General features: G+C 44.0%; 1 protein-coding gene across 1 annotated transcript in view; it reads left to right on the top strand.

Annotated features, from left to right (window-relative positions):
* NUAK1 (NUAK family kinase 1) overlaps positions 1-14,538 on the top strand; it is a 71,835-nt gene that overhangs the window by 8,630 nt on the left and 48,667 nt on the right. The window lies entirely within an intron of this gene.

Here is a 14,538-nt window from a genome sequence, read left to right as displayed (position 1 = left end):
TTACCTTTCTAGCTGATTTGCCTGGACAGATTTGGACAGATTCAACACTGATAATATCTTCTGACAATGCTTGAAATTCTCCTTATTTTTCCTTATAGTCCCTCATATCCTTATGTAAGGCAATGGGAGTTGTGCCTGGGGATCCTTCCACAGCCTCCAGCTCAGCTACCGCAATAGCAATGAACAGTACTCACTCCTGTGGGAGTAGCAGTGCCTCTTGCTTCATGCAAAATTTAAACTTCAGCTTTGTGCTGAGCCTTCTTCAAAGGAGGCCAGGAAGATCAAGGTTGCCAAACCTTGCTGCAACCCTAATGGGATTCAGTCATCCAGTTCCCCACAGCAGCTGTGAAATCCCACTCTCAGCTCCCTATCTTGCTCTTTGCGTAATGTTCACACCCCCATGCTGCAGCCAGGCTAGTCAGTCCCAAGGCAGCAACTTGTTTTTGACCGTCTTAAAGAGCTGCAATTTGGTTGATGTGCCCAAGAAAACACGGGAAACACATCAGATTAAAGAATGAAATCAAGAGAAAATCAGATAACAACTCTCATCTTCTTCCAAGGCATTGCCTTGGAAGAAATGAGATGTAGAGAACAGAAGGAGCAGCCACCAACTAAATAGGTCAGGTTGTCAGCATGAGGCTATTTAGACAGAGATAGCAGGAATGGTGATGAGATATGCAAAGCTTTTGGGATGTAGATTAAAATTCCCGTGGTCGCATGGCTTCAGATGTGCTCTAGTGTAGCAGCGCAGATTTTTTTCCACAGTAATCCTGCTTTCTTCTCCAGGTTTCAGTGACAATAAACTTTTCATGAGTGCCCTTAATATGAAGCACAAAAGACTTCAAACTAACACCTGTTGCATCTATTTTTGTAAGTTGTGGGACTGATCAGTTCTACAGGGGATTCAAGAATAAAACATATTTAGTAGCCACAAAGGTTTTCTATTAACTTTATGTTTCTTTTCCTTTCAAAACCCGGGGCTATATAACCTATATGTGCCACCTGCTGCTGTTCCTTTTTGCATAAACCTCTCTTTGTTTTGCTCCTTTAAACTTAGTGCCAGATTCTGCTCATGCTTGTGCCCCTGTAGATCCAAAATAACTCCTTGGGAACTAGTGGTGCAATTCCAGGTTCTCTCTAGGGTAAGTGAGAATAGGACCTGGCCTTTGTCAATTCAAATTTACCCTTGATGCAACTTCATTGAGGGTGAAGGAGCTGCCATGAGGGTATTTTGGCCTCACTGCCCTGTGACACTGAGTGTTTCCTGCAGGCTGCTAACAGAGTCCAGCCAAACGTGGTGAGTGCAGTGGGTCACATACCTCTCATAAAGCTCTGGAGCTAAACTGGGTCAGTGGAGGCACAACAGTCCACATCAGCTGCAGAGTGGCCCGTGTTATTTATGTGAAGGAAGACAAATATGTGCGCACGCATCCATCCAAACCTGTAACTGGAACTGACAGAGGTGAGGGGAGTTCCCCGCTCCGCTCTCTCATCAGATATCCTCGATAATAACCCCTGACAGAGAAAGCCTCTTCCTGGGCAGCTGCGGATTTAATTTTGGTCTTTGTCCAGCCCAAGCAGCTCAGATCTCTAAAGCAGTGGATTTTCTTTACAATAGGGGTGGGATGCACCGAAGCGTGAGGAGGAGGCGGGACACCAGATGTCTATGAATGAGCTAACCAGGAGCCTGAAATGCCTCCGTAGCCCTCCCCTGCCCCCTTGTTCTGCCCTTGGACTGTAACACGGAGCAGCACAATGAATCACTATTAGCCCGGTGCAGCTGTGAGAGGTCAGGCCCTGCACTTTTGTATGGGCATCTTTAATTTAGGCTCCTCGGGGACTCATTTTTAAACTGAAGAGAGGGCTAATGCTCGAGCTATCAGGGGAAATTACATCAGTTGGTGAGAGGACAGGCTTTCAGGAAAGGCAGCTTGTACTTTAACCTCTCCTACCACACCCTCGGTGTGCTTGGTCTCTTTTAAGTAGCCTGTATGAAATCAGCAGTCCAAATCTGTTCACCTATTTTGCCACTGACCTTTGGGAGTGCAAAACTTAGGGAAAAAGGTAATTGTTTTGGTGGCACTGGGTGCAAAGTTAAGTCCAGAGACACAAAGTCTGACAGTAAAAGAGCAGAGATAGATTTGTGCTTTTGATAATTGCATCATAGGGAGAGTTGAGATTATCCTTGTTGTGGTCTACACTCCTGGCTGCTAAATATTAAGCCATTTTGTTTGGCTCTGATGCTCTACAATGCTGCCTGCTACCTCCACACTATTATTTTCGACCTGGTTTTATTGATATCACCTTAGTTATTAACTGCAAGCTATTTCTCCAGGGAAAATCAGGTTACCCAGCCAACCCACAAGGAAGATAAGGGATGCCTCATACACATGAAACAGAACCCCTCTGTCTCCAGTCTTTGGGCAATTAACAAGTAGCATTAATGAACTTCTGGAGAGCACAGCCCTTCCTGGCTGGAATGGTGGTAGCTGTGATGGTGGCAGGAGGGAAATGCTGGTGAAGGCAACATGGCAATCCTTGGCATCAGGAAAAACTGGGGAAAAACATCCACTCTAAGGAGTAGGTAGTGGATATGGGCACTGAATGCCTGGTTGCCTTCTCTTTGAGACAATGGAAATCTGAAGTAAATGTAAAAAATCAGAGGAACAGCACCTGCAGAAAAACTACAGTAAAGTAGGAAAGGAAACAGGCTATGAAAGTTGTCATCTGGTATCTATGCTGAAAAGCAAAAATAAAATTTTTCACCACTTATATGAATTAGTATTATTCCTACCAAAGTGGAATTACACTGGCATAAACACAAAGAAAAGTGAGGTCTCATAAAGAACAATGGTCTCTGGATTAAGTCCATTACTGGTGTAAACAAATAGATTCCACAGACCTCAAAGGAGCCATGGCTGCTTGTACACACGGTGAATTTGGTTCATTTTCCCCAGAGGCCTTTTTCCATTTTAAGTATAGCATGCATGCAGATGGCCAGAGCTACAATGAGGTGCCCAGCTTTGTACTAAAACAGTCAGCTTGACTTCAGCTTGAATGAAGTGCTATGATTATATTTTTAAAGCTACAGATGAACAGTATTTCAACGCCTTGTTGACATAAACATAAAAGGACTTTTAATATTGGTAGCTAATGTTGACAAGATCCCTACTACAGCTGTTAAAGCCATATGAGCAATATGAGCTTTCATGTGTACATACATACATGTATGTAGATATTATTGTTTATATATATTCATATATATATATATATATATATATGCTGCTGTTTGTTATATCATGGACACACATGCACAAATGCATAGAGTTACTACTGATTATAATAATCCCTTGGAAATTAGACTCTGCCATGTGTTTTGACTCAATTTATCCACTCTCCCATAGGATCAATCTAGCCTTCCCGTCAGGAGTGCTGAATAGCCATGCTCTGATCCAATGCCGTGGCAGCCATGCATAATCACCTCCTCTGAAAATCACACTGAGCTCTCAGAAGCTTGTTTAAGATGGGTCCTGGTCTGTTGGTGCTTTTCTTCTTTTCAAATAAAAATACTCCCATTATACGTCTGCAGTATCATACTGGAGGATGAGTCCAACAACAAACAAAACTGGCAGCTGCTCTTCTTGAAACAGGAATCTGCAAATCTTCACCTCAGACTTCACGTCAGGTCCCTTTCATCTTTGCCTGTCATGCTAAGAAATGTATTTTTGAAAACATATCTCTGTCATTAGGAATGCTGAGTCCTTCTGCTGCTTTTCCAAACAGCAGCACCTTGGGCATCTCTAGCTGTGTTGCAAGTTTGCAGGCAGGCAAACAGAATGGCCACTGAACACCTGCTTTTTTAATTACAGAAGCATTAGCTGGTACAGAAGAAGGTGGCCTTTTATTACTCCTGGGGCTCTTTTCACTTGAGCAGCTCCCGTGAAGGGTAGAGATGCCTTTGGTCCCTGCTGTTCCTGGAGGAAGAAGAGAGCTAATGCAAAAGGTCAGTGATGAACACAAGCTTCAGTGTCCAGCTTCTTGGCCAGAAAACAAGTAGGGGTCATTGGCTGAGACCTAATGATACCTACAACTGATGAATGCAGCAATTAAAGGAGGACATGATAACTGAGAGGCATATTACACCACATGCCTTTCTAAGGGCTAATTACCACAGATGCAAGGGTTTTGCTCCTGCATTGAAACCTCCTTAAATCCGTTTTACACAGATGTATCCTGATGATCTGTTCCAGGAGCAGTACTTTACTCTTTCCATGAGTCAGATTTGTGGGTTCAAATAAGCTGTGAACAGGACAATGCCAGTGGCTTGGGCTCCTAAGCTGGATGCTTCTGTGCTCCTGAGGACCATGTTGGGACCCAGGCTTTACAAAGGCCATCCCAGGCAATCCCTTTCCCTGGAAGTCTCTTTGTAGTGGGGGTGAGCTTGAACAACTAAGATGTTAGAGGCTCCTCTCCATTGTAACAAGACTCAAGGTAAAGGAACACTCCTTGAATAGCAACCCTGAAAATAGAATGGCAACAGCTTGTAACATGTCATACGAAAGAGTTTCACTGGTCATATATCACTGGCACATGACAATTTTACACCAGCAGCCTTTAATGGTGCCAGGAACCAGCCCCTGTCTTAATTTCTATCACCCTTGCATGAATCACTTGAAATCTGATTTATAAATTAACACTTTTTTTTTTCCAGGAGAAGAAAAGTAAATTCTGCTAAAAAAAAGCATTTCAAGATCTCGCCTACCACTGATTCTTGATACCACTTACCAGTGAAAAAATTTGTCTCTCACTCTGTGCCTATAGCACTCCAAATACATCCATGTCCTGGTTCACAGATCAAGAGATCTGCTGACCCACACCAAACCCAGATAAGTATTAAGGTTTTGTCAGTCTTCTCCTGACAGCTTTGAGTGCAACACATCTAATACTGTCTTCACCCACACTCTGGCCAGCTTCACTGACATTATAATCCAAATTTACATCCATTTTACAGGCCAAAAATCATATTTACCACTTAAAAGACTGTAAAGTAGTTAGAAAATGTTGCTGTGAGGCACTGCTGTTTGTTTTGCTGACAGGTTTTTCCAGAGATGCTCAACCACTTGGTGGTGCTACAGAAAGGGTCTGCTTCGCTTCCTAAAGCAAAGCAGGTTTCTTTTTCCTCAGCAGTAACCAGAGATCGTTTTAGATAAAGCTGTGGCAAGCAGCACCTTTCTTCCTTTCTCTTTTCTCTTTTGAGTATCATCATTGCAATGGTCGGGGTGAAATCTTAGAAATCTAGCTATTGTATTCCTCCACCAAATGTGTGTGTAAAGTTACAACCTCAGCCAATTAATTTCCCTCTGTTGGATATTTGATCTACCTATTTCCCATGGAGCTGAAAACTGGAGGAGATGGGGTGTCCTGGTACAATTCACCAATCTGAAAATGCCCCACTCCACGGTTGCTTTTCTTGATGATCCAGCTGTAATTTTTCTTTTTCTCTGGCATTACTACTGGCAGAAATCAAGCAGATTGCAGGTTCAAGAATTCACACTGCAGTGACACAGAGTAGAGGATGTGTCAGAGCAGATGATGTGTGTCACTCGGTGCAAAACCAGCAAGATCCAGGCACTGACACCCCTTCACCTCCTTGAAATACCCAGGCATACTCTGTAGATGCCAGCTGGCACACAGGAATGAAAGGTGAAAACTGTCCTTTATATCTAGCCAGGGCAGAAAGGTGATGAAAACCCTGATGGAGCAAACTGTCTATGTCCTAAGGGAGAAAATGCCCCCAGCAAGCCTTGCATCTGTCCCAACAAATGACTGGCTTCGGGACTGAGGGAAGGGAACAGAAGTGCAGAAGGATGAGACAGAAGACTTCAGACAGTATCAGGGTGAGGGGGCATGAACATGGAGGGAGAAGAATAGTAATTTCCAGCTGTTTTGCAGCAGCATGTGGTTGATCCTAGGCAGTCTAACTAGTGTCATCTTCATAAGCTTCGGTGCTGGCAAAGGCTCCTATGTGTAGAGCCCTCATGGAGATTAGCACAAGCTGAGGTAAAGTTAAAAGGATTTGGCCTTGCTAAAGCAAAGGGAAGTATGCAGAGGTCATGTTGCTCCTCTTATTAAATTTGAATACTTTTTTCACTTCAAACATGCTCTTTAGAAATGAGTGTCCTGTTCCATTAAAAATAAATCTGTTTCTTTCTTATAACACAATTAGTGTCAGCAAAGCATTCTGCAGATCCAAGAAGATTTATTTTTGTATAATTCTTGGGAGGCAGGAAAGAGTACTCTAGTTCTTCAGGAGAGATAAGGAGACACAAGTTTAAAAGTGTTTTTAGGCCCTGGGCCAGATATTCTGATTGGCCATAGATCATGGAGGAGATCTCTTGAGGCATCTCCTCAAGCCTCTGTGGACTTGCTGGGGAAGGTGGCTCTTTCCTACAGGCATCATTGCCCCAAGTGTTGTGCACTTTGCATTAACAGAGGCAAGGTGGTGGCATTAATGTGTTGCCTTGCTTCTCCCTGGGGGATTGGGGCTGCATCTTAAGACCTGTGTTGTCTTTTTGGGGTTGTTAAACTTTGACTGTCTGCAGGCTGGAGAAGCCTAGGGGTGGTGGTCACGTGGACCAGCTAGCATCAGCTCCAAAGAAAACGACCTGTCAGTGCAGCAAGAGCACCTCTTTCCCACCCTTAAAGCCCTCCACCCCAGGCCTGACACTCACCCTTTTGTGGGCCCAGCATTGGGGACAGCATTGGAGTCAGAGGGGCTGTCACTGTCCTCCCAGATGACAACAGATGAGGGGCTGGCATCCTCTCTCTGCTCCCCTATGCCCACTGTGGGGATTTTAGAAATTTGCAGTTTCCTTTATAGTGCATGAAAAGCACAAAGGAAACACAGAGAGCCACAAAACCTTCCCCCTCATAATGCCAGAGCCAGCAAAATGAAATTTTCATGCATAATGAGGCTTTGATCAAGTTTATCACTTAGCCAATTTGCTATTGATTTAAAGAGTCCTCTCTGCTAGCAAACAGGCATAAAGGATGGGATTTTAAAAAGATCTAATAGAAAATTATATTTGGTTCTCAGGCATCTATATGCAAACAGATCCATTTTCCACTTAACTGCTCTTTGCAGCTTGCTGCCCCAGAATTCTGGGTAGTCTTTTTCCTGCAAAAGTCATGCTGTATCGTCCGTACACATCCTAAAGTTGTAATACTCTGTTTACATCCTTCTAATCACTTGCCATAAAATTATTATATTGCCATCAACGGTTTTTATTATTTGACCTAATTTTATTTACAAGTCACAGACAACACTATTTTCTAAAGCCAGGAAGTGGCTGCAGACAAATGAAAAATAAACAAAATAAAGCTAAAGGAAGCTGGCAGCCTCTGTGCTGAATCTATTTTATAATTTAGTATTGTTTTGACTCTGACAAACTAATGATCAGTGAAGGAAAAATACAGCCAGTCTTACAGCTATGAAGCCATGATGCACACTACGCTGAGTTCCAGTATATCAGTGGGAATTTAGAGGGAGGTGGGGAGGAGGAGATGATTTCTCCATGTTAGATTGCGCCCCTAGCGTGGGGCCTGTGACAAGGTGTGGAGTTGTCCACTGTTCCCCAAAACACCTCCAGGAGGGGAAAGGGCTGCCTTTTGAGAAGGTACAGTTCAGCCCTTGCTCCCCTTTGTCTATGGAGGGAAGGAGGTTACCAGGCAGCCTGCAGCATGTGTGAGAAAAGAGGGAATAGAGGACTATGTTGTCATCAATTCCCTATAGATTTGTCTTCTAACAAGAGCCAGGTGGCACAGTCCCCATTTCTCCACTAGATTTGAACTGTATACTCATGCTGCCAAAGGAAGTGATGCATGTTATCAGTCTAATATAACAAATGCTGTTCTGTCTGATGGGGTAAATTGTATATCTACCATAACATGGTAGATGTTCTGTTCTAAGTGTCATGGAATCCATTTTTGGTAATTGGGCATCATTTGCTGTCATCATCCCAGATACCTGCCTGCCAGTGATAGTCATGGGGAAAGGCTTGTTCAGGTGAGTGCATCCAAGGGTATGAACATCCAGTAACTCATTGGTGTCCAGTAACACATGCAGCATGACTTTTAGCATAACATCTTGTGCTTAATCATCTTCACTCTAAAAATATATATATAAGAAAAGAAAGATACGTATATTTTTGTCTTTATTGGAGCAGCTTTACCCTTGTATTTGCAAGAAAACTGGTTAAGCATCAAATAGCTTCATGAAAAGAGTGATACAATCTAGACACAGATCCACAGACCTCAACATCAAAACAAACATCTTGTGCAAAACATTTGGTTTTCTTCATCATAGGCGTCAGCACAATGAACACCATACAAAACCCACAACTAAGGCTAATACTTCACGCCTTGCAGGATCTACCCAGTGGCTGTGATATCTCCATTCAGTCGGACTGGGCAGGAAATCCCAGAGTCCTGGAGGGATGTATCTGCCCCATCTCATCCGTGAGTCATCCAGGATGAAGGGGTCACGATGGCAAAAGTTCATGCTTCCCCGTTCTGTTCCCACACAAACATCCCTAAGTGAAGGCCCCTGCTGCATGCAGCTCCCCAGCACAGGCTGGCAGGCCCCAGCACCTCGTCTTCATTTCGCTTCCCCTGCCTCTGCCCCAGCTACCTCCCAGCCCCAAACCAACCCGTGGCTGCACAGCTCCACCCTTTTCCACCACAACCCACAGGCACCACTGAGCACCACCCGTGTTTACACAGTAAGGGCTCGTGGTTTCACCACCAAAACCCAACACTAAGATACCTCGCTTGCCTGCACCATTGTGCTGGGGGAGTTGGGGCTGGAGGGAATGGTGCGAAATGGTGGCCAGTGATGACCACTCCTGGTGATGCTGTGGAGAAGCTGTGTGTGTATAAGCTACGCTGAAACCAGGTGCAGCAGCTGGCAGTGGGCAAAATGAGCTGGGTGGAGATCTGGCTGCCTACATGTGGCCTAATGGGCTGATGGTGGAAATCAATGCAGTCAGTCAGTCTCTCAAAATAAGGGCAAAAAACCAGAAGCAGCGGAAGGGAGGAAACTGAAGGCAAAGAAGGGAAGTGATGAGAGGCGGGGAGTGTGCTGCTGAGTGACTTAATTACATTTTAAATTTATTTTCTTGCACTTTGCGTTGGTGGAATGAGCAATCCACTGAGAGTGGCCCAATGCAATTCCCTGCTCGTGGTGATGGAACTTGTACGTGGACTTTAATCCCGAAAGTATTAATGTGCAGGGGGACAGAGGAGGATGGTAGTTTGGACTGTGTTGCTAATTAATTCAATAAAATTAATATATAAATAACACAGTAAACACACCATCACAGAGTTTTACATCTAAAGAACATCTAAACTGAATGAGAAATAGGAAAGCAACAGAAGAAGGAATTGTGTGTGCTCAATCCTTCTGGAAACCCTGCAACAGAAGAGACGCTGAGCCTCATCTGCTACATTTCAGTTTTGTCTCCTGAGCAGTTCGGGTTGTTTCTCTTCACTTCTCAGTGGTGTTGAGTGCCCCATTTTAGCAATAACAGTCAGGAATTTTGGTGTCATGTGGAATTGTTGATTGTAGAAAAGCAGATTTTATATGGATAAAATCATGTGACATAAGCATACAGGCACAGATACGCTTATGTAAAGGAAGCACATGATGTAAATTCAGCAGGTGACTGCTATCCTCTGTGCTATGGATATTCCAATAAAACATAACAAGCAGAAAAAGAAATGACCAGTATTACAGGCAAAAATTGTAACTCATTCATTGTCTAAATTCTCAATGGAAGTCACTGAAACAAAGGCTTGAGGCTTGGAAACAGAATTTTAAAAGACATTTTATGAACATACAGCTCCTCTCCTATTGAAAGTCTTACAGTCTTACAAAGAACCCCAGCCTAAATTCCAGAGTCCTCTCCAAATAGACATTACAGAGATTATTCAGTTTCTTCACTGCCCATAAAGCTCTGTAATGGGTCCAGGATCCAGATTCAGAGGGCTTAACTTCACCTAAGTCTCTATTTTTTCTATTGCATGGACATCTCAAGAGGCCTAGAGGCAATCAAATAACAAGAGGAGACACATGAATTTAGAGGGAAGTTATAACCTCTGAATCTGGGCCCTGTCAGTGTTCATTATTTGACTGAAGTATTGTTTTAATAGTAAATCAACATCTGTGGGATGCAAGCAAGACACATCTCAAAAGACCACTACTTGTCAAGGTAAAGTTTTTTTATGTGGCTCACTACAGAGAAAATCAGCATTACAGTCTTAATCCTGAACTTTCTTGACTCCCGCAAGTTTCATAAAGCATACAATTACAAAGACTGGATGTGATCTGCCAGGGCAGATAATATGCAGATACCTGTCGCAGCAACCAGATGGATGCCAGCTGTCTCTGCCAGCCGCTGCTTTCTAAAGGATAATCCCTATTCTTGAGTGGAACACATTAGCATGCTTTCACTTCATCAGACCAAAAAGCTCTCTCTCAGCAGGTACTTAACACAGAGGAGAAAGTTCAATTGAGAGAATATCCTCTGGTCGTATCATCTTTAGATTTGCAGTCTGGACAATGCTGAGCACTCTAGCTTGGTCCAGCAAATGCATACACCTACACTTATTTTGATTATCAAGCATGAGCAGTCAAAGCAACTCAATTGATTTTCAGAACTATGGTTATGTTTTTCTTCATGTACAGACTAGAGAGCTGAGTGGAGGGGACTAATATCTAAGAGAGCAGCATGTAAGTATCTGAGAACACGTCTGTTGTACCTTTGAATCTCTTTAGTACTCATTTCTCCCCTTTCTTCTATCTTACACTATAGGGCACAGTCAAAGAAGGTGTTCCAGCAACAGCCCCCTCAGAAGCCAACTTTTGTATGGGTGGTAACAACACTGTTGAACATTGGCAAACACTGAGAAATGCTTATGAGCAAAAAGTCTGAGTACAAATCATACCATCGCATCAGGTTAAGCTGCAATAGGTGTAATCGTTGCACAGAGAGTACCTGGTCTCAGTTTGTAAAATAAGTATGTGTAGTAAGTATCTTTGAAATCCTGTTTTGTTTTGCTTTGGTTCTTTATTTAGCTAAATATATGGAATGAATTAACATCAGCTCTATGAAACTCATGCCTCATTTTAGATGCTGTCAGCTTTCTGAGGAGACCTAAATATTTGACCGGGTGCTATTAAGCCAATGGGTTTTTTTAATCCTGAGTGTCTCTATGCCAGATAATAAATAAGTTGTGCTGTTTTGAAAGTTTGTGGCAAAATTAATCCTAAAAATGCACTGAATTTTATGATAAATTTTTATTGCTAGCATGCTGCAATCTTTTAAGGCTACTTTCCAGCTCATATTGATTTAGGAAGGTAAGCCTACTGAAATCAATGGCTTTGTTGTTGTTGTTATTGTGATTCCCTGTATAGTTTAGATTTGGTGCAATATATCCTCCAATACTGTTTTGCAAATTAGAGCCTAATCCTATTTCCTTTGAAGCTGGCTAGCAGAAGTCTGCTGGTTTCAACGGAAGGATAATTCCTTTTTGTGGATAAGGAAAAGCATTTACGTAAAATAATACTGTCAGAAATGAAGAATTCCCTAGTGGTGTCTATAAACTCAGAGAGCTGAAATTCTCACCAAATGTTTATTTCAGAAACAATGAAACACTACATGTTTTATGCTGACATGCTAAAAATTAAAAGGAAATACCTCTGTATGTTGGTGATACACTCAATCATATGCATAGTTCTATATTTATAATTTTCAATTACCATTGATATTACATATGAGCACAGAAAGTTTCTCGTGTCCAATTTTAATTTACATATTTGATTTGCTCAATGCCTTCTGGCTTCACACTTAAGAGCATGGACATTCCAAAGGAAAAGTGGTATTTCTAATACTACATAGTACCTGTGCTTACTCCATTAAAAAACTGGCATTTTCCATTTTGGAGTTTCTGGTATTTTATCTCTCCAATCACAACATATAGCAGTGGTTCATGACATATTTCCTTATGGAACTGATGATGTATGCTTCCAAGCAGCTAGAAGAGAACACTCTTGGGAATATTAACAACGCTTATGAGCATAACATAATGACACCTCTTTTCATCACTGCCATTCATGCTTTTCGGCTATTCAAGAGGTATAAAGGACCTGAAAATAGGCTATACTGAGTTCCAGCCTGAAGGGAGCTTCCAGATAGTTTGACAGCCATAGCTCTTCCCTGCTGCCTCTGGGGGGCCCAAGCCACTCCTGAGCTGCTCCTGCAGTCCAGCGCGCAGTCAGCACAAGTCAGAGCAGGACCCTGCAGCAGGAGGCTGCTCTCCTCTTTGGTGAGACTAGGGCTTGCATTGGACATGCAAAACCACCAGGCAGTTGCTACTGTCATCTTGACAGACTGCTGTACCTTTGGCACGCAGCAAGATTGGACTCATTTAATCTATGTAAGTGAAGTTGTGCTGAGGTGAACACATGCCAGGACAATTTTTCACTTCTGGCAGTCAAGGACACCCTTCATGTTCCTTGTGTTGCCAGCCCCTCTCCTAGCTCCCTCCTGCCTCTTGGTGCTGCTGCATTCCCATCCATGTGGCAATCCCTACTTGAAGCAGGTCTACCCTGCATTCCTTCATGTGGATGTTTCTTGGGGCATCCCCCCAGTTTGAGAAGAGCGACATAAGTGGGTTTCAGACTGGGGGCACTGAAGGCAGCCACTGCAGCAGTGATGTTCCTCTCCTGCGTGTAGGTAGCCCAGGCCTTGCTTTATTCTGTGCCAGCTGGGGGGAATGCAATAGCACTTTAGAGCATTAAAACAAAACAACAAAAATATTAAAGCTACAAATGTCACCTTACTTCTTACAAAGAGAGGGCCACAGAATTTTTGTCCTTTCCACGGTTAAAATAAAGGAAGGGGCTACAGGAGGACAAGGCACTCTTTTTTATCTGTAAAGTAACAGAGTGAGGCTTCCCTTTCCCTTTCTGCTTTGGAATAGCCAGTTTGATGTGTACTCTGTGAAAGAGATGTTAAATTTCATGCTCTGGGGCTTAAGTCAATATCAGGCTTCCAAAGATCAAGAAGCCAGCAGAGGAGGTGTTACTTCTGACAACTGCAGGATTCTTTCTGTTTTCTTCAACCCTTGTGGCATGGTGCTGGTTCCTGCCAGGAATAGGGTACGTCACTAAGCAGAGTTGCCTTGAGCCAGCTGGGCACTTTTGCTGATCCTAAAATGAAGGTGTAGTGATGGTAATTACAGAGAAACTTCTGTTTTCAAGTTCAAGTCAGAGGGGCTAGGGCTGCAACCTCAGGGACATGTGTTCACTGTCTCAGGAAGAAACCTTGAGGAAGTCCAGCCTTATTGGCTGCCTTATATATTGGCCCAGTGACCTAGAGGAACCAAAGATACCAAAGCTGGTGTCACCCCATCACCTTGACACCCATGAGTTACTTACATTTGAGAAACATGAGCCTTTGCAAGAGCCAGCCAGTAAAATTGGCTGAGCACACAGACCAACTTCTGTGCTAACACTCCTCCAGCGAAATGGAGGGACGGGGCTACTGACTCCTGAAATTCTGTGCCTTGGCATCGCTGTAACCATGAACTGGAACACAGAATTTCAAAAGGTATGTGCCTTGTTCTTGCAGGGCAGACAATCCCAGCTGTAACTTGCCTCTTAAGATCAGTTAGCAGGGAAGAGACACTGAGTCAGGGCTCTCACTTGAAGGCCTTTGCACTGGTCCAGCAAACTGGCCATACTGCAGCACGCCAGAGCGACTTCATCCCATGCAAATTTCCTGTTTCTGCTACTAGAGACCATCTGCCTTCACTGGCCGTGGGCTTGGGGATGGCTTCTTTTCTAAAGGAAACATCTGATTCGACTTAACCCTGGCAACAATTTATATGTCTGTATTGGTTTAAATTTTCAAGCTGTCTGTGACAGAAATAACCACCTTACTTTAAAATGAAGAAAGCGCACACCCGATGCATTCTTTTGTATTTCAAAGATCCCGAAAGCACAGGCAAGGTGCTCCTCAGCCCTAGATCTTGGCGCCGAGTTTGCAAGTTCATCACAGCGGGATGGGGCCAGGAAGGTTCTGACAGGCAAAAACCTCCTGGAGCGGGCAAACAGCGCCTGCCCATGCTAAGGACAGGCGGCACCTGGGCGTGCCCGCGTTTTGCTGCCAGTTCCATTAACATGGAAACCCTACAGGAAACCCTCGCCCGCGTGGTGAATGGGGAAAATTAAGCGTTTTCTGGAAAAACTTTCCAGACTTAAATTTGGTGCGGTCTCACTCGAGCCCCTGCCCGCCGTCCCTGCAGGTGCAGACGCCAGACACGCGGGGCCAGGGCGGGCGCTCCGCGGGGACCCGGGGTTCGGCTCGGCTGAGGCGCCTTCCAGCGGCCCGGGAGAGCCGCCGCGGAACCCCCGTCGCTCCGGCGCACAAAGGAGGGCTCCGGGCAGCCAGCGCTCCCCGCCGCTGCCGCCCCTGC

The sequence above is a fragment of the Corapipo altera genome, unplaced genomic scaffold (genome assembly GCF_003945725.1).
Source record: "Corapipo altera isolate COAL_440 unplaced genomic scaffold, ASM394572v1 1, whole genome shotgun sequence".
In the NCBI taxonomy this organism is placed as follows: Eukaryota; Metazoa; Chordata; class Aves; order Passeriformes; family Pipridae; genus Corapipo; species Corapipo altera.
This window is presented reverse-complemented; position numbering and strand designations above follow the sequence as displayed.